Genomic DNA, 27,012 nt, shown 5'->3' with positions numbered 1-27,012 from the left:
TGACACAATCTGTTTTGGCTCTGTGCTTTAGCCCATTAAATTCTTACTTTCAGAGTCTGACTGAAAGGGCGTGAATTCTTCATTGATGATTTCAAATTGTATGCTTGAGCGCTGCCCAGAAATGGTCAATCTATTCTATTTATGCTAAGTAATCACCTCATTGGAAATAAGCCAATGTTATCTGATCTAGTTGAATCATCACCAAGCCTAAGCCCATTCGAATCCTTTTTATGGAGAGCAAACAGGCAGGCCTCATTCCAAAAGAAAACTACTCTGCTTTTATGGTCGCCTTTGTGTTGGTATTCAATAAGCTTGGACAAAAAAGGGACAAAGAGTGACCTCTGTTAAAGACAGACAACCGCATTTTTCAACCCATGCTCTACAGAGTCAGGGTTAAAGGTGATGTGGGTAAAGGGCATATCAACCCGAGGCACCTGACAGAGCTCGCTTAGTATTACCAAGAATTTAAGTCACGCATATCTAAACATGACCCTCTAATTTGCAAATCTCAATGCTGCACTTTACTTTTGTACAATTCTGCACAAAAATTAACTAAAAGCAAATTTATATATTTAGGAACTATCGCTGATTTCATTTTCAGCCATATATATACACACACACACACACACACATACACATATACACACACACACACACACACACACACACACACACCTCCTTATGGGGACCTGATATGTTTAATATGCTGCTGAGAATATAGCCCAGAAGAAGCGTATAGTATAGCTTTTATTTTGGAAAGATCCATTTCTCTGTAATAAACTCTCTTTTCCAAAGATGAGTGATTCCTCAATCAGATAGATTTTTAAAAAAAAAAATTATTTTGTTGTTTCAGCAACATTAAATTTAAAAACTGTACTTCTGAGTTAAAATATATATTTATAATTTTAATAAATGACAAATTAAAAAGGCATGAACATTTTTTTGTATCGAAAAAAATATCGAACCGTGACACCAAAGTATCGAACCGAACCGTGAATTTTGTGTATCGTTGCACCAGAGAGAGAGATAGAGATAGATAAATCTACTCTGTCAGTTAATATAAATGATTGCTCTGTCTGTAGCTAGAAATCTAATGTAAACTGTGCCTGAATCCTGAATTTAAACCAGATGTTACCAAAACTAAACAGAGAGTAACAGTGTGTAGTAACATGAAGTGCTTGAATGTCCTGAATGACTTGCTCCGAGCGCCATAATCAAGGCATAATCGATTATGATTAATACTATCATATTTCAGTCAGTACATGGAACAAGGTTTATCCCAGTCAGGACAGGGGTAGGTTAGGGGTGGGCTACCTTTGTAATTGTGGAGGACATTGCCTGTACACCTTTACATAAACCGATGACTTATGTATGTACAAAAATGCAACCAGCATATTAGATTAGGTTTTGTCCTTTTCCATATCTCCAACTCTCCTCCCAGTACTGTCTACTGGTATTAAATTAACCATGTTGACCAGAGGGAGCTGCTGACCCTTAACAATATTAGCAGGATGCTATTTCAGCAATGATTTAAGCTTTAAATGCTGTTGCTGATAATAAATACAGGAAGTGCAAGCGAAAACACCACGTGCTCGGAAGCTGGCTGCTGCTGCTCGACTGTTTCACATTTGCTTCTACAAACTGAGCCCAAGTCACCAATTTTTCTGCTTGACACAAAGAGCACTCCAACGAGGAGCTTATTGATTTAAAGAAGCATAGAATTTACATCTAAACATATCAACCATCGTCCAAATCCAATCCTGGGAAAGCACTGATTGAATTTGTCTAAGCCATTTCCTTCTCATATGCATTGTGGATTGGGAAAACACCTGTAGACCCAACGAAAAATGTCACACATAAAATAATGTTAATGATCCTTCCACAGATTAATTTACCCACAATGAATGTATTTTATACTTTTTCCATCATTGTCATCATCTTGCCTCAAGCAGAATTAAACAGTGAGTCTGGCCAAAGTAATTGTTTTATATGAAATACCTAAAAATCATAAAGTGTTCATTCACTATGGCAGACTCCATATGTGGATACCTCACACGTGAGTGCAATTTACCTGGACAGAAATCTTTAGAAAATTTCACAGCTCTTCATATTTAATAAACAATATTTAACTATCTGAACTATACATGTTGTGAGGCTGTTTGTTGATTACAAATGTTACTGTAGCCATTTGACCCCGTTCCATATTTGTACTTGTGCTTTCAACATATATAAGATTGATGACGCACAACGTGAGATGACCTTTGTGGAATGTTTTGTTTCCCAAAAACATGTAATTTGTAGAGAAAGTTTAGTAAGAAAGAGTGGAAAGAATGCTATACGGTGAGAGAGACCATTGTTTCCAGCTGGTATAGCCAGCCACATCCCCATGTCACGTTTCATAACCAGACAGGCTCCATCCTGTAAATCTGTAGCAGAAGGAACCCTCTGTATGCACCAGCCCATTTCCCCGCCACCACCGCTGCCGCCACCAATAAGAAAACCATAATTATCCCTTAGTACGCCAGCCAGCTTACTACCGGCATTACCACTCAAAGAGAAATCTCAACATCTGCATCTAGCAGAGAGGAGAGCTGTTTACACAGCGAAACAAAACCTACCGTGGATATCATGCAGAGCTACTCCAACAGAAATGGGAGACAGCTTCAGATCAACACGGTGATGGTAATTTTCCAGGCTACCATAAAGCTCTGTCTCCTGACAGGGCCATCTGGTGCATGTTTTCTACAATCTACTAATCTACTGTTGTAACTAGTCTTGTTTTAACTGTGTTCATAATTTATAATGTGCATTCATACATGAATGCGCTGGTTTTCTTTCACTTTACCAGCAAGCCACTGAGGAGTCTGAACATCCTTTAACTATGAGTGGATAACGAGTAAAACATTACTAAAGCTTTCACATGGGTATACATGAGTAAACCCAGCCAACAACACTCTTCTGTGTGGCCACAGAAGCAAAGATTCCCGGGCATTCGGGGAAAATGTACTGGATGACATCTTCTATTATCTCTGGGAAGTACAGACAATGGAGGTCAATCCTGAAACTGCCAGAAATGCAAGGCCTTTAGTTATAATCAAATTCTTGGAGTGTTCTAATAAAAACGACACTCTGCTGGTGTGTGCGTGTATGCATGTGTGAGATGTGCCACACCACACCCTCATCTGTCATCGGTCATGTCTGGCCAGGATCCTGAGACAGGGTCACCAAAAGATGGAAAAACATCAGAGACATGTCTTCTGCGATTCGTTCATATTGGATAAAACTTGCTAACAGATACACTAGATGTAAAACATTTACATTTATGCAAAGGTTTCAGTGGAACTGCACTATATGCATCCATACTGTGTGCATGAAAATATTTTAGATTCTCAATATTTGCTTGTGAATGTTTGTTTATTGGGTTGATGTCTTGTTCCACATTGAAAACAAGTTGTGGTAAATGGGTCTCAACACAACACAAACAAACAGTACAATTACATAGTATCTATTACACAATAGTAGCAGAAAGAAGACTGGTAAATGTTTGCTTCAGCTGAGCTGTACATGCATGTGTTTATTTTTCTTTGGGCACACCCCAGACTGATGTCAATCTTTGTTTTGAAAGAGTCTGTCAGTAGTCCCAGGAAATTTTTTTCTATAAACACACTAATCTTTCTATATTGTACTTATCACATTCCTGCAGTGGTGGAGTTTCTGCATCAAAATATGATATACAGTACCTACACATGCACTCACCAGCCACTTCATTATGTACACTTTTCCAGCGCCAGGCTGGAACTCGTTCAGCCTTAATTATACATGACAGATTCAACAAGGTGCTGGAAACATTCCTCGGAGGTTTTAGTTCGTATTGATATGATGACAAAGTTTGTCAGCTGCACATCCAATATGTGAATCTCCACCTCATGAGTGTGGAGTCATTTGAATACAGTGAACTCATGTTCCAAAAATACATTCGAGATAATTTTGCCTATGTGACATGGCACATTCTCCAGCTGGATATCCAGCAGCTATTAGAAGAGGGGTACACTGTGGTCATAAAGACATGGTGAGCAACAGCTGCTATTAAGCGTGTCAAGAAAATATCTCCACACCATTACACCACCACCAGCAGCAGCAGCAGCAGCAGCAGCAGCAGCAGCAGCGTGAATCGTTGACACAAGTCACGACGGATTTGTGCTTTCATGTTCTATACACCAAACTGTGACAAAGTTTTTCCAATCTTCTGTTATTCAACTTTAGTGCGCCCGTGTGAAATGCATCAGTTTCCTGCTCTTAACTGACATGAGGGGCACCTAGTGTGCTCTTCTGTTGCTGTAGCCAATCTGCCTGAAGGTTTGACATGTAGTGTGTTCAGCAATCCCGCTCTTCATACTGTTTGTAATTAGTACGTTTTTAAGTTACCATTTCCTCCCTATTTGCTCAAAGGAGTCTGACCATTCTCCTTTGACCTCTAGCATGAAGACGGCAGAACTGCTGCTCATTTCCCTTTTTTTGGACCGGTCTCTGTAAATCATCGCAGACATGGTTGTGCGGGAAAATCCCAGTAGATCAGCAGTTTCTGAAATACTCAGACCAGCCTGTCAGTCACCAACAACAATGACACATTCAGAGTCACCTCATCACCATTTTCCCCAGATCCTTGGTTTGAACTTCAGCAGGTTATTTTGACCATTTCTACATGTCTAAATGCACCGAGTTGCTAACATGTGACTGGCTAATCAGACACGTGTTAACATGCAGCTGAACATGCGTATTTGTTACAATACTTACTTTACAGTAGCACATTTGAGTTACATGCTCTGACTAAGCTAATCTACCAATAGAGAGATATTGTACTTCATCCCATTGTATATAAAATATTGTTATCCTTAAATAATTTAACACAGTGCTGTGACACTAGATACATTTTCTGCACCAGTCCTACAAAAGAAAGAAAAAAAAAAACCCTTAAACTAAGAGTAACAGAGCTGCGTGCTTTCTGTGGTCACAGCATCAGATAGTTAAAATTCCCACACAGGTGTAAGTGGAATCTAAACAAGCAAGTTACTTCTTATACTGGTTGACCTTATGTTCAGATACAGTGCTGCATTAGTGTGAAATAAGCTTTTAGATTGAGGAGATTAACATTCCCCGGGTCAGTCCATGTGGACACCAACTTCATCCCCAGTCATATTTAATTGTTATGTTAGCATATATCAAATTTTGAATGTTGTATTCCAACTCATTGCTGCATGTCATCTTCCAACAGCACTGCAAACACACTTGCAAAATAATATGAAAACCATAGCTAGCTAAACAAATATGTACTGTAAGCCTTTGATATGTACCTATCACCTTTAAACTAAAGCAACACACACCTTCTATGAGAAACTGTCTGATTTTGTTTGTTTTTTTTATTGAAAAGGTCTAGTTCTAGATCGGTTCTACATTAGTCTGTAGTTGGTTCTATTCACACACAGAAATCACATTACTGCAAAGTACAAGGAAAGGTAAGAGCCACAGCTGTGGTGCTATGTACAGTACAGGGAGTGCAGAATTATTAGGCAAGTTGTATTTTTGAGGAATAATTTTATTATTGAACAACAACCATGTTCTCAATGAACCCAAAAAACTCATTAATATCAAAGCTGAATGTTTTTGGAAGTAGTTTTTAGTTTGTTTTTAGTTTTAGCTATTTTAGGGGGATATCTGTGTGTGCAGGTGACTATTACTGTGCATAATTATTAGGCAACTTAACAAAAAACAAATATATACCCATTTCAATTATTTATTTTTACCAGTGAAACCAATATAACATCTCCACATTCACAAATATACATTTCTGACATTCAAAAACAAAACAAAAACAAATCAGCGACCAATATAGCCACCTTTCTTTGCAAGGACACTCAAAAGCCTGCCATCCATGGATTCTGTCAGTGTTTTGATCTGTTCACCATCAACATTGCGTGCAGCAGCAACCACAGCCTCCCAGACACTGTTCAGAGAGGTGTACTGTTTTCCCTCCTTGTAAATCTCACATTTGATGATGGACCACAGGTTCTCAATGGGGTTCAGATCAGGTGAACAAGGTGGCCATGTCATTAGTTTTTCTTCTTTTATACCCTTTCTTGCCAGCCACGCTGTGGAGTACTTGGACGCGTGTGATGGAGCATTGTCCTGCATGAAAATCATGTTTTTTCTTGAAGGATGCAGACTTCTTCCTGTACCACTGCTTGAAGAAGGTGTCTTCCAGAAACTGGCAGTAGGACTGGGAGTTGAGCTTGACTCCATCCTCAACCCGAAAAGGCCCCACAAGCTCATCTTTGATGATACCAGCCCAAACCAGTACTCCACCTCCACCTTGCTGGCGTCTGAGTCGGACTGGAGCTCTCTGCCCTTTACCAATCCAGCCACGGGCCCATCCATCTGGCCCATCAAGACTCACTCTCATTTCATCAGTCCATAAAACCTTAGAAAAATCAGTCTTGAGATATTTCTTGGCCCAGTCTTGACGTTTCAGCTTGTGTGTCTTGTTCAGTGGTGGTCGTCTTTCAGCCTTTCTTACCTTGGGCATGTCTCTGAGTATTGCACACCTTGTGCTCTTGGGCACTCCAGTGATGTTGCAGCTCTGAAATATGGCCAAACTGGTGGCAAGTGGCATCTTGGCAGCTGCACGCTTGACTTTTCTCAGTTCATGGGCAGTTATTTTGCGCCTTGGTTTTTCCACACGCTTCTTGCGACCCTGTTGACTATTTTGAATGAAACGCTTGATTGTTCGATGATCACGCTTCAGAAGCTTTGCAATTTTGAGACTGCTGCATCCCTCTGCAAGATATCTCACTATCTTTGACTTTTCTGAGCCTGTCAAGTCCTTCTTTTGACCCATTTTGCCAAAGGAAAGGACGTTGCCTAATAATTATGCACACCTGATATAGGGTGTTGATGTCATTAGACCACACCCCTTCTCATTACAGAGATGCACATCACCTAATATGCTTAATTGGTAGTAAGCTTTCGAGCCTATACAGCTTGGAGTAAGACAACATGCATGAAGAGGATGATGTGGACAAAATACTCATTTGCCTAATAATTCTGCACTCCCTGTACAGATTTAATGTCTATCTGAAGGCAAGTTCAAAGGGATACAATTTCCTAATGTTGTAAACCCGCTCAACATTTGGCAATAAAACCCTTTCTGATTCTGATTCTGATAATAACAATGAAAGTAAATGCACATGTGACCTGAAAGCTGAAGGTCTAAAATCCCACACAAAGCCTGTTGATATAAAAAGAGACTTCTAGACTCATATGACTAAAGTTTGCACATAGCATACACCTCAAACACGTAGCATGCTAATACAGCTGCTATTTCTTGCTGGTTGTTTTTGGCAGGAGCTTTGACAGGAAGTACTGTCAGCTGTGAAGCTAGTAGGCAAAGAAATTATTAGGTCAAAATGATGTTCCCCAAACAGGTGCTGATGGATCACTATGAGAAAGATGAAAAGGAGTGAGGTAAAAAGGAAATATAAATATGCAATGGCTTTAATAAAGAATATAGGACTGACATAAACAGTAGCCCAGTGGTAAACGTCAAATCATGTCTGACAGGTTAACTGGGGGCTGTCCCATTCAGTCCACAGGGTGAATCAGCCAATCACAATTTATCAACAAATAAAAAAGGTTGAACAAACAATGTAACTAAAGCTTGATAGACACATACACACACAGACACACACACACACACACGTTACCTTGAAGCCAAATCAAGTAAAAGAGTTAAATTGGCATCATCTACTGCTCTTGCTATAACCACCGGTACATTTACAGTACAATTTTAAATTACAACTTGGAAGGGGCCAGCTTATACTTGCATTATGTGCTGTACTAGAATCATTTTACAGTTTTGTTTACCATTTTGTAGGTTTTGATATTAATGCAATTCTACTGGCAAATAATACCCATTTTTACAGATCATTCTAGCTAGAAGTTCATGATTTAACTAATTATAGTCAACTTCTTTCTAGACTGAAAAAACTCTTGTGGAAACATGTTTCATTGGACACTCGTACAGTACTACTGAGATCAACTTAAACCACAATCATGCAGTGCATGTACAACAAACCAAGAATATGTCAGCACAGTGTTTAGAGATGTGTGGAAAGAAATTTCAAAAGCAAGAGGACACCTCTTAGTTAGTAACTATTTCCACCATGGAAACGGTTACTTGGTATGACAGAGAGCTCCCAATCTCTGACCAAGGTTTCCGAGTAATCAGAACCATCTTAAATTCTGCAAACTGAAAAAGTAGCCTTTTTATCAGAGGCAGCATATCGGCAGTTTCATACATGTGAACTGAATAAACTTGTTCCCGGTATCTGTGGTCAACATCAGGCTGCCTGAACTTAGCCACTGTGCTCCTCCTCCTCACGTTGCTGTGCAATGGCAGATGTAGGTATTTTCCAAAAGTTCAAAATCTATATTTTTAAATGCATAATTGAGATGGTAAAAAAAACAAAAACAAGTAGAGAATAAGAGTCTTACAAAATGCTTCTGCCCTGTAGAAAAATTACTTATGCAATGCTTGTGGGTGGGAGGCCAGGAAGCAAGCACAAACTCGTTGTTATTCAAAACATCTGTGTACAGTGGTGGGATTTAGGCGGAGTAGGTGTTAGTGTTAACCTCCTAAAAATTGATATTAAAAAAAAAATTATTTGGAATATGGAGTAGTCATGGCTCTGATCTATGCAGTCACTGCACGAATCTTTGTCGACTTTAAGAACGAATTTTATCTTAAAAATGAATCTTAGCAGCTATTTGTAAAATATTTTCCTTTTTTTTGTTTTATTTCTACAAATCTGATGTAAGAATATAAACAGGGTGTATTAAAACGGCTTCAGGAATTCAACTCGTGATTGGAGATTTTATATGACACTTTGCTTACATGCAGGGAGGAGTCAGTCTGTCTGCAAAGGCTCCAAGAGCTGCCTGGCTCTGGCCCAAAATTAAGAGGACCAACGACTGTTGTCAAACACACCCTGTCTCTGGACGCTCGCACCCAGCACACTAGGAACACTGATCCCAAGAGCATGGAATAAGCAAAAGTTATGCAAGTGGCCAACAGTGCTATTACACGACTGGTGAGTTGACAGTAGTGGCTTGGTGTTTACATGCACTGCCCATTTAATCAGAATAGCTGTGGGACTTTGGCTACAGTTATGAAATCATTATACATTCGTCTTCCTCAATGGCCATCTTATCTCTTTAGCGAATGTTTGATGAGCTCCCTGAAGATGGATATTTATCATCTCTTCAGAGTAGTTGTTGCCAGCACTGTGCTGCTCTCATTTCTTCAAGAGTTTACATGAAATACAAACGCTATGCAAGGGATCAATTCTCTTTGAAAAGTCTTTTTTTTTTTTTTTAAAGAGGAAAAAACACAACCTGCTGCAATTTACCCCAAGGGTGTCAAACTCACTCACATCAAGGGCCAGAAACCCACATGCAGTTTAGAGTTGATAAAGTATCACATAGTATTCTCATGTATAACTGGGTCCACATAAAGCTACTTCTGAATAGTATACAATTTAGTTAAACAAAATAATATTACACTAGAAGCTACACTAAAAGATCAACCTTTTTCACAAAGCTAAATATTATAACTGGTGGTAATACAGAGCAATCGCTTAAACTATATCCTCAGGTATCCTACAAGCTTGACATTGCCTATTTCACAAGTGTGAACATGACAACTCGGTGGTTGTTCGACAAGCTTCAGTAAAAATAATGAGAGGAATAATATTAATAAAGATTCTGGGCTGCACAGCTCTGCTGCGAGTCCAAACTCTCATGAAATGGTCTGTTTTATGGATCCGCTTTTCCAACCTTTTCCATGCTAATGTGTGTTAGCATATTTGTTAGTGAGGTAAGGGTATGATCGCCAGTTTAGTTTGACGTGTGTCCACTGGGTGCAGGCCTCGAGTTTGACACCAGATTAAAGTCAAGCAGGCATGCATGCATGTCAACGGGTAACCCTACTGTAATCAGCTGAAATATGAAGTATTATGGGTCTTTCAGCACTTGAATATTAGGCTCCAGGTAAATGTACCTTTTGTATTGAGCGATACTCTCCCAACCCACAGAACATGAGTGACAAATTCCCCTTCAGGAAAGGATTTTAAATTCTAAAATACCCGAGCAGTGGAAAAGAGGAGAATTTGATTCCTTCTTTAGTAGCATGGTAATTATCATTGTTGCATCACCGCATTTGCAAGTTTCTCTTTTCCTCCCACACCATAAGATTGACACGTTAGGCAGGAATAATCCTGCCATTACACTTACACAAGGCGCACGCTTGTGTACTGGCGCAGATCCACAAGCTTTGCTCTATGATTGCTGTATGATTGTGGTTAGGACAGGTCAAATAGATGAGACATTTCCCCATGGAGACAAGTACAATATTATTAACTATTGGAGTAAGCCAAACACTTGTCAAAAGTCTCAGCACCAGACTGATTGAGTGACTCCCTGCTGTACATGTGTGGGACAAATAGCCATGCAGTGGAAAATAATACACGTGTAATGAGCAAAAGAAATGCTGACAGCATGTGCTATAAGTGCAGCATGGCACGGCGCATTCTGCTAAGCCTTCAATTACAGCTGTCCAGCAACAGAGAGGTCAGACAGTGGGAGTGACGCAGAAAGAGCACAGAGGGATCTCATTACCTCAAATGCCTCCTGGGAGCTATGGATGACTGGAGTAAATGAGGGCTGACTAATAGCATCCTTGTCTCTTTGCTGAGTGTCTTCATTAGCACTCTTAAAATGTTTGTTCCTGTATCAGCCTCCCCATATGACTGGCCTCCGATTTGTGTTTAGTCTGTGTTCCACTTCATTGTAGGCTTTACATTGGCTCACACTTTCTTTCCGATTCTGAATGGAGGCCTTGTTGTTGGCAGTCTGAAAGTATGCGGCAGGGTTACAGTTACACATTTTGCAAAAACCTCGCCTTATGTTTTGCCACTGTAAGCCAAGAAATGTGCATAAAAGCATTTCTGATGAACAGCTACACAGTCAGGAATGTCTTCAGGCAGCAGTACCAATTCTGAGGTTTCTGTGGTTGAGTGGGAAGAAGAGTTTTTGGCTGTATTGGGTGAAAGCAAGGTTACTCCTACTGAGCATCTGTCTGTGCAGGATCTCTCAAAGGAACGGACATGAGTTGCTTCGGTTTCACTGCAGTCCCTCCCAAATATGAGTCACAGTCTCACACTGTGCAGCATAAAGACAAGCTCATCCAGGTGTGAAGAACTCACCCCGTTTAGTGCATGACTCCAGTTATCCTATAATGACATCCAACTCCATCAAGAAAGGGCGATTTTGTATGCATGCTTAAACAGGGGCAATATAAAGTTACTGTTCAACCCAAGAAAGAGTTAACAAATGGATAGTTTCTATAAGTAGCCTGTGGAAAGAAGGAAAACATCCTTCAGTAAGAAGGCTGATTAAATCTGAAACTAACCTTGAACTAATTTTAGTATTTTTAGGGTTATTAGTTCCACATGTTTAATTACTTTTATTTCGTTAAATATTTAGTAAGCGTGCACTTGGCATATTAGAAGAACAACTTCAGCTATTTAATCTGATAAATCGAACTTTTCTTGAGCTACCAGGCAAAATACTGGAAGTGCTGGTTTAAAAATGACTCACTGATCAGTTTAAATTACTACTGATGTAAGAACAAAAGTTTGACTGCTCCTGGGACAGACATGATGTGATCAGCTAGAGAATAAAATATTTAAATGGGCTTTTAACTTCCGTGTTAAATAATCTGATGTGCACCTTCTTAGAAAAGCAACTACATATCGACTCAATGCAACCCACAGCTGTGGGTACTGAAGAGTGGGGAGCCAGCACGGAAAAAACGTCCCGGCATTTTCTTTGTTTCTACCATGCACTCTAATTAATGCACAATGCACCAGGCATGAATGCTCTTGCATAGGTTACATTATAGGACCTACAAAGATTCACCACAGAATAAATCAATCTTTAGAGTTTTCGGTGTGATGGTTCTTTTGATTATTTTACTTCCTCAGATCATCCAGGGACAGAAAAAAATATCTATATAGAACAAAACAAACAAAAAACCTCAAGAAGCAACAGTACTATGACGAAAAAGTGAAAATGACTCAAAATAAAACCTCAGTGCACATCTTCATAGTATAGAAGGAACATGTCAGCAGTGCAGCAGTGATAGACAAGTTATTAGCTGCCCAAGATGGTGGAATTAGTCAAAGGTCTCTCTGTGGATGCTAACACATGAAGGGTTCCCAGTGAGCCAGCCAGGGGTTAAACATACAAAAGGAATTAACTAGCTGGTTAATTTCCAAAATAAGAGTGACTCCAATGTGCAAAATTAATTTGACTGCAGATGATATATATGAGTCTTGTACAGAGAAAATGTTTTGGGTTTTTTTTTTTAAATGTAAGAAGTAAAGTCTATGTGTCAGAAACAGTTTGATTTTACTGCATATGTAGAAAAAGTGCAAATGTATAAACTTACAACTATCACAATCAAGTGACTTAATCAAATCCAGTGAAAAGGCATCGCTTTTGGCCAAAGTTCAGTGTCTGCTAGCTTTTTACTTCACTTGAACTGAATGAAGAAGCAGCTTTTACAGTCTCCAAGTGAGTTTTATAAACACTATAATTTCCCAATTTCTTAAAACCATCAAAATACTTGTTCATAGTGATACAAAGATTAACTAAAAACATTGTGTTGTGTTGAGAGATGGTGCACACACACACACTATTGGTATTTGACACACTCTTGCATCACCCAGGAGTCAAAAGAGGAACACAGTGAGCTTTTTGTTCAGTATGCTGTCAGCTGTCACCAATCATTGCTTTGATCACACTTACCACACAACGCAGAGTAACTGACTGCGGATGTTGCTGCCATGAGTTTTGGATTGCTCTATCACACTAAAACCAATTAAGATATACATAAACATAAGCTGTACAATCACATTGCTACATTGTTCCCATATTTTCTCTTTATTTCCAAATGTGAACGAAGATCTGCAGAGCTCAAACATCAAACACCTGCAGAGGTTTTGAGTGCTCTGAGAGCTCTCAGACGAAGGCCAGTCATACCCTGCGACATACAGTCGACCGCACACCATTTCACTTCCTTAACAACCGTGACTCATTTCCCTAACAACTGTGCAAGGACAGTTTCGTAAAAAAAAAAATAAAAAAATAAAAAATCCTGCAGCCACTGCATAATTAGTCACAGATGGATGCTGTTATGAAAGGAATGACAGATTTTAAGTCCTGTCAAGACAAACAGTGAATCTATTTGGGATAGATAAGCACAGATGCAGATAAGAACCAAGCATTTATTATTCATTTATGGACACACGAGGAGCAGTAATGATCCTTAAAAGGCTCTAAAACTGAAATCCATTCCATGATTACTGACAAATGAGAGATGCAGCCACAAAAGCATAACACCAATCTTTATTGCTACAACAACTATCAACTAGAAGACAGATCACCAAGCCAGAATAGATGAGCTTACAATGCATTAACAGAACACCAGTCTTTTGACCGTGTGACACCTGAGCCTGAAGCTTTGGGCTGCTCCACTGGACCACTGCCTCCCAAATGGCGTTGGCAGTGACCCATGTGACAGCCCCAAAAAGGAGGAAGTGAGTGTGGCGTATGCGAAAGAAATGATATTTTAAAGACGGTGGCTTTCTTTTTCTACACAACAAAACAGAAGCATTCAATGAAACTATATATGTGCAGAGGCTAATAAGAAGGCACTTTATATCATAATGAAAAGATCCTGCAATATTAAAGAGAGAATGTAAACAATCAGAAGATAAACTATGGTGCGACGGTGGGGAAGTAGATCGCTGTTTCTAAAGAAGGAAGCGTCTGACAGAACCGTATTAAAGAAGAGAGAAAAGGAGGATATCAAATCATAATTTGCCCATTACGTGTACAGGGTGTTCCCTCAAGACCTTTGGGGAATCCCCAATTACATGAGGTTTGTGATGCTACCAGATTGTAACGTTATTATTTATGACAGTGATATTACAGTAGGATGTGTCAATAAACAGTAAAAATAATAACTTTGTTTTTTTTTTTTTTAAACACTCCGAATTTATATAAATTGTAAAAAGTAAAGTATATCAATACTGCTTTGTTTGACAAAAATCAATGCATTTCCCTGTTATTTCTAATACTTTGAGAAATGCCTATATTATGCCCGACAATAAAACTCAAATTAACAAAACTAGTTAAAAATACTGGCTAAGACATCCTAATGCATACTCAATCTTCCAGGTAAGAAATTCCCAAAACATTGATTCTGTTCATCTGGCCATTGCGTTTTCAGTGGAAGAGCCGTTTCGTCACTCAACCAAGTCATTTCTTCAGTCCTGGCTAACTGCAGGTTTCCTCAACCTTATAGACAGTACATGTGAATAAAACATCTCCAGTCAACTGAGACTGAAGATGTTACTTGGATAAGTAATGAAATGTTTCTTCCACTGAAAACGCAACATCCAGATGAACAGAATCAACTTTTTGGGATACTGGCCAAGACCTTTCTTCTCTACCCTGGTGTAAATGTCACTTACTCGTCTGTCATCTTCCTACACTGCAGGCTGGCCTACATAGCTATGCTAATACTGCACGAAAGAGAGCACTATTTTGTTGCCCTACAGCAGGGGTCCCCAATCCCAGTCCACGAGGGCCGGTGTCCCTGCAGGTTTTAGATGTGTCCTTGATCCATCACAGCTGATTTAAATGGATAAATTACCTTCTCAACATGTCTTGAAGTTCTCCAGAGGCCTGGCAATGACCTAATCATTTGATCCAGGTGTGTTGACCCAGGGTGAGATCTAAAACCTGCAGGGACACCGGCCCTCATGGACTGGGATTGGGGACCCTGCCCTACAGCATCTGAAGCAATTACATAGCATTATTCAAAATCCTTTTGGCAAATGAGTTATCTTTCCACTGTGTCACCACTACCACAGTCACAGATTCTCATCAACCACATGGACACCCTCTTTTATTTGTGTATTTGTCTCCTTCTGTCTAGTGCTGTTGCAGTGCAACCAGTGCTACAGGTGGACCAGTGTTTGTTGAAATAAATTACGTTATGGCTGTAAACTCCACCCATGCTTTAGAGTAAACCCAAAAGAGAACATAGCCAAGTAACTTTGGTTAAGTCAACAGACCAATGATGAGGCGCTCCCTTAAGCCAGAGCTGATGCTTTGCTCCTAAGTCCTGACATGTTGCAGGCAGTTTACGCTTGCTGAGAGAGGTTGGATGCAAGTCATTCTCTACAGGCAACTCTATGACAAGTGGCTGCAGGAGCATTGGGACTTCTAAAAGGAACAGAGCCAGATTGATGCAGCAGTTGGGCATTGTACAGATAACTCTTTAGTTGTATTTTTTCCCCTGTTTCAAATTCTGTTGTTCATATGTTGACAAGCACTGACGTATGCGTCAGCCAAAATGATGACTTTACCAAGTGAGAACTGATATTTCTAAAAATCCACCCCAGTTCAGTTTTGGTACATATATTTTTGCTGTCTCTGGGTGAATAAAGACTAACCACATGAGAAAAAAAAAAAAAAAAAATGTATGCCACCATCGCACAAACAACTCAAAAACTCAAAGCATACTACTCTATGAAACAATCTGATAACGTTTTCTGTTCCATTGCCAAAATTGGATAAATCTTCGTTACTGTTCATGATCACCGCTTTGGCTAGTGTTGATATAGGCTGTAGCTTTGTAATTTTGCAGTTTAGGTCTGTATATGTCAACATTTTATCTGGAAACCAAATATAAAAATACTTGAATAACCCTAGTTGATCAGATAAGGCACATCTATGACATCTACATAAAGGCATGTGCTTTTCAGTTTACCCGAAACATAACCTTATCTATTCCAATTTAAATTGTGCACCCCAAGACCCATCTGACATTTTTCCAACAGCATTCCCAGCTTTTATCTTAGTGTCTCTGCACTATTCATTCGATAGGTCACCTACCAGCTCTTCTTCCCAAACAGAGAGCCAATCCTGGCTAATCACTCATTAACCAGCCAAGCACAATGAGCAGCTTGTTGGAGCAGGAAAGTGCCGCAAGCCTCCCTGTGGCATGCAAACACCACATATTTCTGAAAATGTGAATGCACAAACACAAAACAGCACCCACCAAGAGCAGCGCTGTGTACCAACTAAATGACTACAAGCTTGAGGCTAAAAAGCTCTATAGGAAAAAATATATACACCGAGCAAATTAACTGTAAGAAAAGTAATATTTGCATTATATCGTTGAATATTGCATCACTCCCTAAATATCCTTCAAAAATTGGTAAAAATAAAGACTTTCCTTGTCTTAGAGTTATTCACCTGCTGAATTCCTTTTCGGTTCAGTGTCCTTAGTTACTAATGTCTTTCACAGGCAAGTTTTCATTTCTAAAATGAGTTCTGCAAACTCTGTGTCTCAATGGCACTTCTCCAGATGAGGTGCTCTTATAAGCATTACATAATGTCCTTGAACCACAGCAAGCACAATACTCTGAAAATGAAATTGGGAGGAAAAAAAAAAATGTAAGAGAGAAAGAGCAGGACACCCACACATCTGCACCATCCAAACTCAAACGAGCATTCAGAGGAGGCAGGCATCGCCAGCTGCAGGGCATTTCAATGTTCAATATGGCTTTCGATCAAGAAGTAAGAGACAAAAAGGTCATCTCATATGTATCCATGGGACGCGAAAACATTTTACAGCCAACAAATCTCTTGCCAGTACATCACAGGCGCATTAGACAAGATTCATAAATCTGAATATAGTATCGATTGGCTCTTTTTGGCAAATGTTTTGCTTTGCTTTGACAGCAAAATGTATCTTATCACCCAACTGCTGAAGGCAGATTAGAATGAGTGTTGACACAAAAGCACTGTGGGCGAGGAGGGTGTCCAGGAAATGGAACAATTTAACAAATGGGGTGAAGAGGCATTTCTCTAATGGCACTCCAAAGCATCCCATCTCAGCAGCACTGATCCTCTGCAAACAGCAAAACTAAGAGGGCATGGCCTTCTATGGCCCCTAGAGAGCTTTCCTGGCAAGATACATTAGTAGTCTTGATCAAGTGTGATTGAAACTGGACACTAGAGGATGACAAGAGAGCAAACAGTAACTGTCCTACCATTTATTTCCCTAAAAACCTACTTCAAAAGTTGAAAAACAGCACAAAAAACCCCAACAGCAAAACCTAAAGGGGTTTCTCCATAACCTTAGAAAGCAAACACTCCCATGCAGTCGTCATTTTGTTGCTTGTATTTGGGCACAGAATTCACAGTATTGGACCACTCTCCTTAATCTTTGAATTAAAGTGTTTTCAGTCCCACTGCTACAACTGTATAAAAAAAAAAAAAAAAAAAACATTACACACATTTTCACACAGTCTGTCTTTACACACATTTGTGAAAGCAAAGAGCTCACTGAATTTGAGTCTGGCACTGTAATAAGATTCCAACACTGCAACAAGTCAGTCTATGAAATTTCTTCCCTCATAAATATTCCATGATCAGTTGTAAGTGGCAATACTGCAAAGTGGAGGCATTTAAGAACTACAGCAGCTCAGCCACAAAGTGGCAGACCGTGGAAAGTTTCACAGTGGGTTGTCAAGTGTTGAAGTGCATAGTGCGCAAAACAGCTGGGAGATTAACATAAATACTCCATGAGATCAGTATCCCTGATCCCCCGATCTGATATTTGACTCAAAAAGCCAGATCTGACATTGGTGACGAGTAGACGCTCTATGGGCAAATCCATTTATTTTAGTTATAGGTTGTGTTGCGTACACCACACATCAACGGCAGTGCACAAGCTGCAGGAGAGCCAAAACAGGTTGGAAGAAGCAACAGTTGGCAGGAATTTCATCCCTGTGGTGTCAACAGTTTTTCTTTTGTATGTTTGCAGAAATCTTTATACTGTAAACTGTGGTCAAGTGAGCTGAGTGATGGTGCATTCCCTCTATTCTTAGGTTTGGTTTAAAACTTGCAGTAACTTGCAGTAAAGCTTTTACTGCATTTCATCACTAGGGAAACAGCCTTTAAGTGAAGCCTGATTATAGTCAGGCTGATCAAGTTAGTCTGGATCAAGTGGAACCTATCCCATTTTATTTTGAGTGAGAGGCAGGGACTTCCTGAACAGGTGTGGAAGTTAATTAGCACTGAAAAAAACATTTTCAGAAATACATAGATTTTTTGCCACCCATAAGTCACAATTGCAAATTAATGACATACTTATTTTCTCACTTTTGAGTCATTTTCTCAGAATTTTCAGTTAGTAAGTCATAACTTGGACATATGCAACTCAAACTTTATAATCATAAACCAAGAGTTTGACTTATCGATAGCAAATTATGTTTTCATTATTCAGTGTTTGAAACAAGCTTCCACAGACAGCTCACCGGCCCATCACAGGGTAAAACAAGATAAGTTAAGAAGAAAATAAGTGGCACTTGTAGAAAGAAACCTGTTTTAAGGTAGATCAGACTAAATCTCACTATATGAGAATCTTTGAAATAAATCTTGGAGAGCTTATCATGTGCATTAACAGAACAGAGTTTTTCCAGGATTAATAGTTAGTTCGTTTTGATAGAGGGCAAGTTCTGTCATGCATACCACATTTTTGCGGTGACAGTCATGAAATGGGCAGCAAGGGCAAGGAATGGAAACAGAGTGGGACTAGAAACAAGTGGGTGTAATAATGATGACTAAAAAGCAAAGACAACCATATTAGGATTTCTCATCCTCTTGCTCTTCAAACAGCCAGCTGTTGCTCTAGCTATACTTAAGAGGTAAAGTCATAGTTTGTCTAAAACATATGCCGATTTCTTTGGTCACAGAGTCGAAAGAACTGCAGGAAAAAATGCAATCACATCGAGCAATAACTGATTAAATCAGATGTGGACGTTGCCCTGATATAAGATTTTGGAAAAAAAAAAAAAAATTCACACCAGAAGTTAAACTTTTACCACCATTTCTGCTGTTGCAAAAGTCTCAGAGTTAAATTCAGGATCCTTTGTGTGCCATGTCTCTCTTATAATGTATGCAGTAAAGTCTGAAGAAGTTTCTTAAGTGACAAACCTGTCCTGGATGTTTCTTCCTAAAAATACACGGCTCCAAATATCACGGGCTCCTTCTTTTAACTTGAGTATGTGGAAAGCCACAGGTTATCGGGTTTTGCGCTTCGCAGGTCATCTTAACATTTCTTTCCCTAAGTGATTATGAAGATTTCTTTTACTTAACCTTAATAGCACTGATTTGAAACCGTGATTGTATGTCTGCGTGAATTGAAAGTTCCTGTAATGACCCTGTTTACCATCTTCAAGTAATTTTTCGAACCACAAATTATTATTTCTGCTTCACACTATGATGAAATTCAAAACACACACACAGTAGCACTCTGCTACCCTACCACGAAATGTAATTCAGAGACGCCACAGATCAAAATTTAGTGCAATTAAAAAGGCAACTCAACATTTTTTGAACATACGAAAGATTGAATTTCCTTTTTTGTGTCCAAACTGACAGAAAATTAGAAAAAGTGACATGTAAACATGCCTCTAATGTACCCTGAATGTCACACCGCCAGACAAAATTTTACAAAGAGCTTGGTAGAATTCTGAAATATTTCTGACCACTTTGACAGCAACTATTTTCTACAAAAGTGCCGCATAAACAGAGCTTAAAATTCTTGACTGTCAGTTGTTTTCTATCTTGAGCTGTTCTTGATGCCCAGGAATATTTCTATTAACTTTAATTAAACTCCTCCGCCTTCCACCACTACCGTGCGCCACCTTCAAAATGAGTTCCTACTAATCAAGCAATGCAGAAGCCCCCCAAATCCTGTTCCTTGAATTGTCATTTCAGGTTGGCTCCAAAGAAAAGTCAAGGATTAGTTATAGTTTGCATGATTTTGGAGCTTAGCACTTAGTACAGAATGCATAATCATTTGGACTCTTGTCTTTCAATCTACTAAAGTTTAGACTACAAACTGTCACAGGAGTTGGGTAATAAAACCAAGTATTAGCCCAATGTTCTGTCAGCCATGATTCTGGTGACGTCAATGACAACAGCCTTTGAACCTTGGTTGACTTTAGAGACCCTGTCCCAGTGGCATCCTCATCCTTTTCATCCTATAGTTTCACAACATCTTGTTGGGAAAAGATTCTGTGAGAAACTGATTCAGAGACATCGCCGAACCAGACGTCACCTTCACCCTACTCTCCACGGACTCGTGTTTTTTTAAGACCAAGATGAGATTAGGTTGACTTTAAATATATGGAACAAGTGCAAGCAGTGTGAAAACAATCCGGAGAGCTTGGTGGTTCTGGCGCTCGACAGTAAGTGGCCTGATTCACTGACCGATGTTTTTGCTCTGTTTTTATAGCTGTGTTTACATCCATGCTTTAAACACTGAGCTGTCACGTGTCACTGAAAGCTTATTATCAAGGCACCATGTCAGAAGTATAGTTGGAATGATGTTTAAAGCTAAGATCAGACCACAGGGTACCCTTCTGTAGCAATGGTTTTTGTTAAATTAAAAAAAAAAAAAAAAAAAAAAAAAAGCTGTCTCTATTATTATGCAAGAAATAAAATCGCGCAAGAGAGGATAAAGCAAACGAGCATTTACAGCATGCACGATGAAGACTGTGCCGAAAAAGGATTAGCTGTGATCCCTGGGTGAAAGCACTAGAGTCGAGAGTTAATGAGTCCGATTAGTCCCCACTGTGTGTTCGAGGATTAGCACACTGTCCACCTAGAGGAACCCTTCTCCTTTCGAGCCTGAAGCAGATGAGAGAAAGCGAGATTGAAAAATGAGCGACGAAGAGAGAAAAGACAGGAAAGAGGGGAGAAATTGGAGAAATTATCAGTGCTGTAAGTGGCTAGAAGCATTTTAAGAACATGATGAGGTCTAATAACAACAGAAAATGCCTATTAGTAAGAAACACTGCCTGTGTGTGTGTGTGCGTGCGTGTTTAATGAGGACAAATCTGGATGGAATTTCTCTACTGAGACTGATAGGAAGGAAGTACTCAACAGTAAAGAGGGAAAATAGCTTTATCCTGACACACAACCCCATCTCAATACACTCAAAGAGATCAGACATGTACTTTAAAATGATTGTTCAAAAATGATGCTTCCTGAGATTTGGTGAGGGTTTTAATGTATTAGTATTTAAAAACTTTAAATATGTTCTTGTGCCATTCTGTGTTGCCAGCTCCCACTCTTGTTGGAGAAAAAAAAAAAACGTGCTTTTTTTTTTTTTTTAAATAAACAATATAGCCAAAAAGAGAAATAAGCATGCTGCCAAGCAAGAACGATACTGAAAGCAGCACAAAGAGACAGCTTGTGTTCCTCTCAGCTTCACAGATGGTGTCAACTCTAGTTCTTAAGAAAAACCTGTGAGAAGTCACATTGTGCATCCGGTGAAGGTTCCCCACATTTCCTGTCAAGGTCATTATCTTTGTCAAGCACAAACCAAGAGTATATGTTGCACATAGCTGTTAGCTCATTTATATATATATGTGCGTTTAGGTAAGCGACGCACAACTCAGCAAGATTCTCTTCAGCGCTGATGATAACGCTGTGTACCCGTTTCAAAACACAGGAGCGGTCAAATTAAACAGGGCACACTCATCTTCTTTCATTTGCTTAGAAGAGAAAGGCACCATTTACACTGCAAATGCCCATTTACATTTGCATTTAACATAAGTTTACATGCCTATATTGAGTTATCTGTACTTTTTTTTTTCCTTCACAAACTGAGGCGTGTAGGTGTCCATACTGCTGCAGAACACTTATGCAATTTAATTCGGTGGTTTCCAATGTTTGCAGCAAAAAAAAAAAAACCAAACAGGTCATCTGACTGAAGTTATATTTACACCAAAGGTGAAGTGAAACTCACACAAATATAGCCAGAGAAGTGTTTTTGGAAACCAACACAGAAGGGTTATAATGGATAGCTGGAATGAAGTTACAGTAACGTATTTTATCAAGCCCTAAAATTACTCTTCTCCCCAAGCCCTCTGCTTTATTACTCTGTCCATATAGGCCGTCATTCAGCTCAAATGACAAAAACAAGATTCTGTAGCTGTTGTTAACGTCTGGAGTAGGGCTATGCCATGTCATATTGTCTGCAATTAAACATTATTAATAAATGTCAAATCGAAACATCACTGCTACCGTGAAACCGCGTGTTTAAATTCCACAGTGTGCTCAACAATGACGCAAGCCTGGGCAAGTTTGAAGGCAAGAGCCGTGCGTCAGCCTCCGAGGACGATTTAGCAAAACCCGAGCTACTTCAACAGCTTCCAACAAAACAAAATACTTTACATAATATGCAGGAAAACTGTTTCCACTAAAGATTGAACACAGCTGGTGATGTGCCAAACAAATATAAACAAATGACTCCACCAGGTGTCACTGGCTGCACTCCATTATGACAGGAAGAGCAAAGGTGTATAGAAATTAAGGATGTGATTACATGGTGGAAAAGCTAGCTCGGCCCAGGTGGTTAAAAAGCTCGATCCTAAATGTAACATTTCAGGTAGAAAATATTTTTGATAACAATGTTGAAGCTTGCTACCGCTCTCTGTAAGCTACAAGGATCAATGAAAAGATACTGTCAGTAATATCATTATCGCAAATTTTCTTGAAATGTTGTGATATCATTTTGCGGCTATACTGCCCATCCTTTGCTTGGAGACCAGACAGACTCAGGTATCCGCTAACCAGGGTTGTCACGATACTTGAATTTCAAAACTCGATACTGATACCGAGGAAAATACTTGATACCCAATACCATCTTTGATACCCATGGGGACATAGTGTGTTTTGGACACATAACTGTGTTTTCCTGTCAAATGGACACTGTCTGGTGACATTTGTTGCCTACCTTCTATATTATTGTTATAGCTTTATTACTCAACCATAGCTGCAAGCCACTACCTTACTGATAATAGACAGACAGTGTGGCTATCGGATAATTGCTAATAGTGTTTCACAGTATTATCATCAGATTTTACAGTGGAGTTAGTAATTGGCCATAGCTTAATGAGATAAACACCAAACCAAAGGATGGAAATTTGAATAAATTTGATTACGTTAGCCTACAAAATGACCTGATTCATTTTACTCCAATGCATTAACATTTTTACTAAGGATGCATGACAGTGCAGACTATGAATACATAACATGAAAAATAATGGTTTTCAACAAACCCCACTGATGAAGACATGCTAGCACTGAAACCACACACTGGGAACTGCTGTCTTATACTAGCGACATGGTCAGCTGAGGCTCCACGCGAGAGGGCGAAGAAACACAAAACAACTGAACTAGCAGTTATTATCATCACAAAGCAGACCCTGGTGTCATTCCCCACAATCTGTTTTGTTTTAGTTTGGGATTTTTTTGTGCGCACTCACAGCTAAACCCTGTTTGGGTGCATCAAACTGTAAAATCAATCTGCAAAATTACAACACAGTTTTCATCGTGTCAAAATTACATACATCATACCATCACAAAGGATAACTGCACACCAGTGGCCAATGCTAATGTATAGGTTACGATTTAGATTACAGCTTTTCTGTCAATGGGTTAGGGTTATTTAGGGAATTGCAGTAACGCATTCACCTGCTGAGCCATGACCAAGAATTTAACACCACTGCCACTGCATAGACTAACCCCTCCATTACATTAAAACACATGAGCTCCATGCGTCAAAGCAATGCCCCTTGATTTCTCTTGCTTGCAGATATTTTACACTGACCATTATACATGTTAATCTCACCATTTTAGGCTTCAATGTTTTTCACTGCCTAGATTAAATTAAAACAAAGTGATGTCATTAAAAATAACAGCAAGTGGTCAATCCATAAGCCGCCTGTACTTATGAGAATTGGAAAAGGGATCAGATTAGTAATCAAGCAAGTGATACACAGCCGCCCCACAGAAGCTATGTCTCTTATCCCGATGGAGTCAGTAACAGTGAGTAGGCTCAAACAAGCAGAAACATGAGAATTAGCCTATCCATGTACCCAGAATATGATGGCAGGAATGCATATGTCATTCGGTTCTTGGGTTTACACATTTATACACGTCATCACAGCGTAAACAAACAAAAAAAAGGCTTTTAAGCCATGTAAAGAGTTTATCACCAGAACAGCTTTGTAGAGAAGAAACACAAAGCCAATTGGTGTTTTCAGAAGTCACTTGTACAGCTACACAATCTCTTCCTGGCTCTTAGGAGAAGTAATATGGCCTTCATCCACAGTTTAAACTACCTGACGATGCCAAGAAATGACTTCGCTGCAGCTTCACTTTACGGAAAGTAACAGCTGAGGAAGTGCAACATTAAATACTCAGACGTGATGGAGTTTACATATCATTTCTCAAACTATTTGCAATAAATTATCACAAAGACCGATTTCAAGTGAAGCCATATATTGCGAGCTGTGTATGTAAGCTGTTCAGCTGATGTCTAATCTTCTATTCAGACCAAAGCAAGCGAGTGGACTGTGTGCACATAAACACATTTCCCTGAAAAGCTATACATCAGCCGACCATTATAATCCCTTAAAACTATGTCCTGTATGTTCTGCTTTCAGAGATCACATCACCTATGCTGTAACATTACATTCAGGCAAAATTATGCACACTGCTGGCTCAATAAATACATGGGCTGACAATGTGCGGTTGCTTTCTATTTAGGAAACAGACTGAACTTCACAACAACAAAAATAGCTCTTAATATGTCTAACTTTAAGATAATAATAAAACTACCTCACACTCACTGTGATGCATCCAAATAATACACGGACCATTTCCTGCAAAATAAAGAAGCCCCAGTGAAAACTGTTGTCAGTGAGATATGGGAATCAACGTTTTTCTGTATTGTGAATATATTATTAAAATCAATTTAAGGTCATTTTAAATCCACTTAAATGAAATCTGAGCTCATAGATGGATATCTAAAAGAAATGGATGAACACTGTGTGAGAAGTTAAAATATTATTAAAATCGGATGGTTAGTTATTTTGATTTCATTAAAAATGACTCATGCTGCTTTCTCTGGGATCTCGCAGCACAGCTCCACAACTGTTGTTTTAATGACCACTAATTAAAAAGTGCAGATAACGTCATTTAATATTAGATCATTTTAAACTGATTTGTAAATAAATCAAATTCAATTTCGATTTTAAACTCAAACAGTAAAGCGCCTTCTGAAGCACGCACTGTGTTGTGCTCCAGTTACTAAAGGACTAAAGCCAGTTTCACTCTGAAATGAGTATACAGGCACTGACGGGGGCACTATTCGTGGTAGAAACGGGGACCATATGTTGTAGGAAGAGATTTGAAGAGATAAAACGATTTTAAATCAGCAACATCCAGCCTGCCAAAAAGCAACTTACTTATTAAAAACAAATATTACCTTCCCTAAAATGCCCTTGTTGGTTTGAAGAACACCAGAGCACGGAGAAAAGACACCACAGGATCACTGGCAGAGTTTAATCCATGCCGAAGTAAATAAACTGGTTATATTTGGATGGGTGCGCTCAATAAATGAGTGAGAAACACTACCAGTCATTACCCGGTGACATACAAGGAGATACACATTTGACACAAACGCATGGCAGACCGAAAGCCCGTTTAGAACAAGGGGGATAAATCCACTTTCTGATTTCTCACAGTTTCAGACAGTTTCTCCACCTACAACTCGAACAAACTCGCACTAAATATGTGACAAAGAGGATTTCAATATTAAAATTTGAAGCTCTAACTCTCAAAGGCAGCTCGCTTAGAGCGAGCCAGGAGTGAGTAGCTTCATTTCCGAAACAAACCAATTCAACTTCTTGCAGTCTGGATGACAAGAGCAGGCAGGTAAAAACGCGTCAAGGAAAATCGATGCGGAGATCAAGAAAAGTGTCGTTTTATTTAACTTTAGACTTCGACAAATTTACACATATATATATAAACCTCGACTTAAATGAAAAGGTGTTGCCAGAGATGGAAAGTTTTCCGCTGAGACATCCTTGTGTTAACCGTTTTTTCCCCCGTGCAACCAGTTACCCTTCTCTTGAGCATGCAGGTGTTAATGTGTCAGGAAGGGTCGTTTTTGTTTTGTTTAGTTTTTTAAATCAAACAAGAGTTTAGCATCTTACCTGAGAGACTTAAAGGTCTTCCGGGAAATAAATCGTACATAAACGAACCGGTAAGTGCACATTGAGTGTGTGGTCCCCGTGCGCCTCTTCTCTACTCTTCAATTGCCCGTGCGCGCGTTGCGCCAAGCGAGCACGCCCCTCCTCCATCACTGTCACACACCAGGGGCGTTAACCAGACTTTTTTCAACATTGGGCAAAGATGGGAGCCCCAAAAAAGGCAGGGGGGGAGACCACAGACCCGGTTAAATATAGTATAGAAAGCATTGGCTACTATTTTGAGGCTCATGCAGGAGAGTCCTATGAACTAAGAGAGATGTATTGTGTGAAGAGTAGTTTTGCACAAGAGTTTAAAACTACTTTTGCTTACGGTGGCTGCAATTATCTTTGATGTTAACTTAATATCTGTACTGCATTTATATTTCTGTCATCGTACTTATTGGGAACACTAGAAACGTCTGTGCAGTTTTGTTAAAACCACCATAAAAACGTCTTTCAAGACTGTAATTTCAAACTTGCACAGAATGTAATGCTGGTTAGGGTAGTTGCCTACAATAAAACTTTTTGGTAAGATGCTGCCACCTTGTGGTTTAGGTTTTCAATACATTTTTAGTAGGGTTTATACATTTTAAAGCTTTAATCACTGAAACAATGTGGAGTATAAGATAAATACAATATTTGCATGCAAAATAAAAGCATTTCAGTCAAATACAGGAGTATTTCCACTGGATCAACTTCCACC

General features: G+C 39.3%; 1 protein-coding gene across 5 annotated transcripts in view; it reads right to left on the bottom strand.

Annotated features, from left to right (window-relative positions):
• The window catches only part of adcy7 (adenylate cyclase 7), a 64,464-nt gene extending 38,064 nt beyond the window's left edge, over positions 1 to 26,400 (bottom strand). For 2 of the 5 annotated variants that reach the window (XM_040011828.1, XM_040011829.1), the window contains exon 1: positions 26,274 to 26,400. The gene's annotated coding sequence lies outside the window, so the exon portion shown is untranslated. Of the gene's footprint in view, positions 1 to 24,894; positions 24,939 to 26,273 lie in introns of all 5 variants that reach the window. The other 3 variants (XM_040011825.1, XM_040011827.1, XM_040011826.1) reach the window with 3 other exon arrangements.
• Positions 26,401 to 27,012: the final 612 nt, after the last annotated feature.

The sequence above is a fragment of the Simochromis diagramma genome, unplaced genomic scaffold (genome assembly GCF_900408965.1).
Source record: "Simochromis diagramma unplaced genomic scaffold, fSimDia1.1 OVJJ01000603.1, whole genome shotgun sequence".
NCBI classification, from domain to species: Eukaryota; Metazoa; Chordata; class Actinopteri; order Cichliformes; family Cichlidae; genus Simochromis; species Simochromis diagramma.
This window is presented reverse-complemented; position numbering and strand designations above follow the sequence as displayed.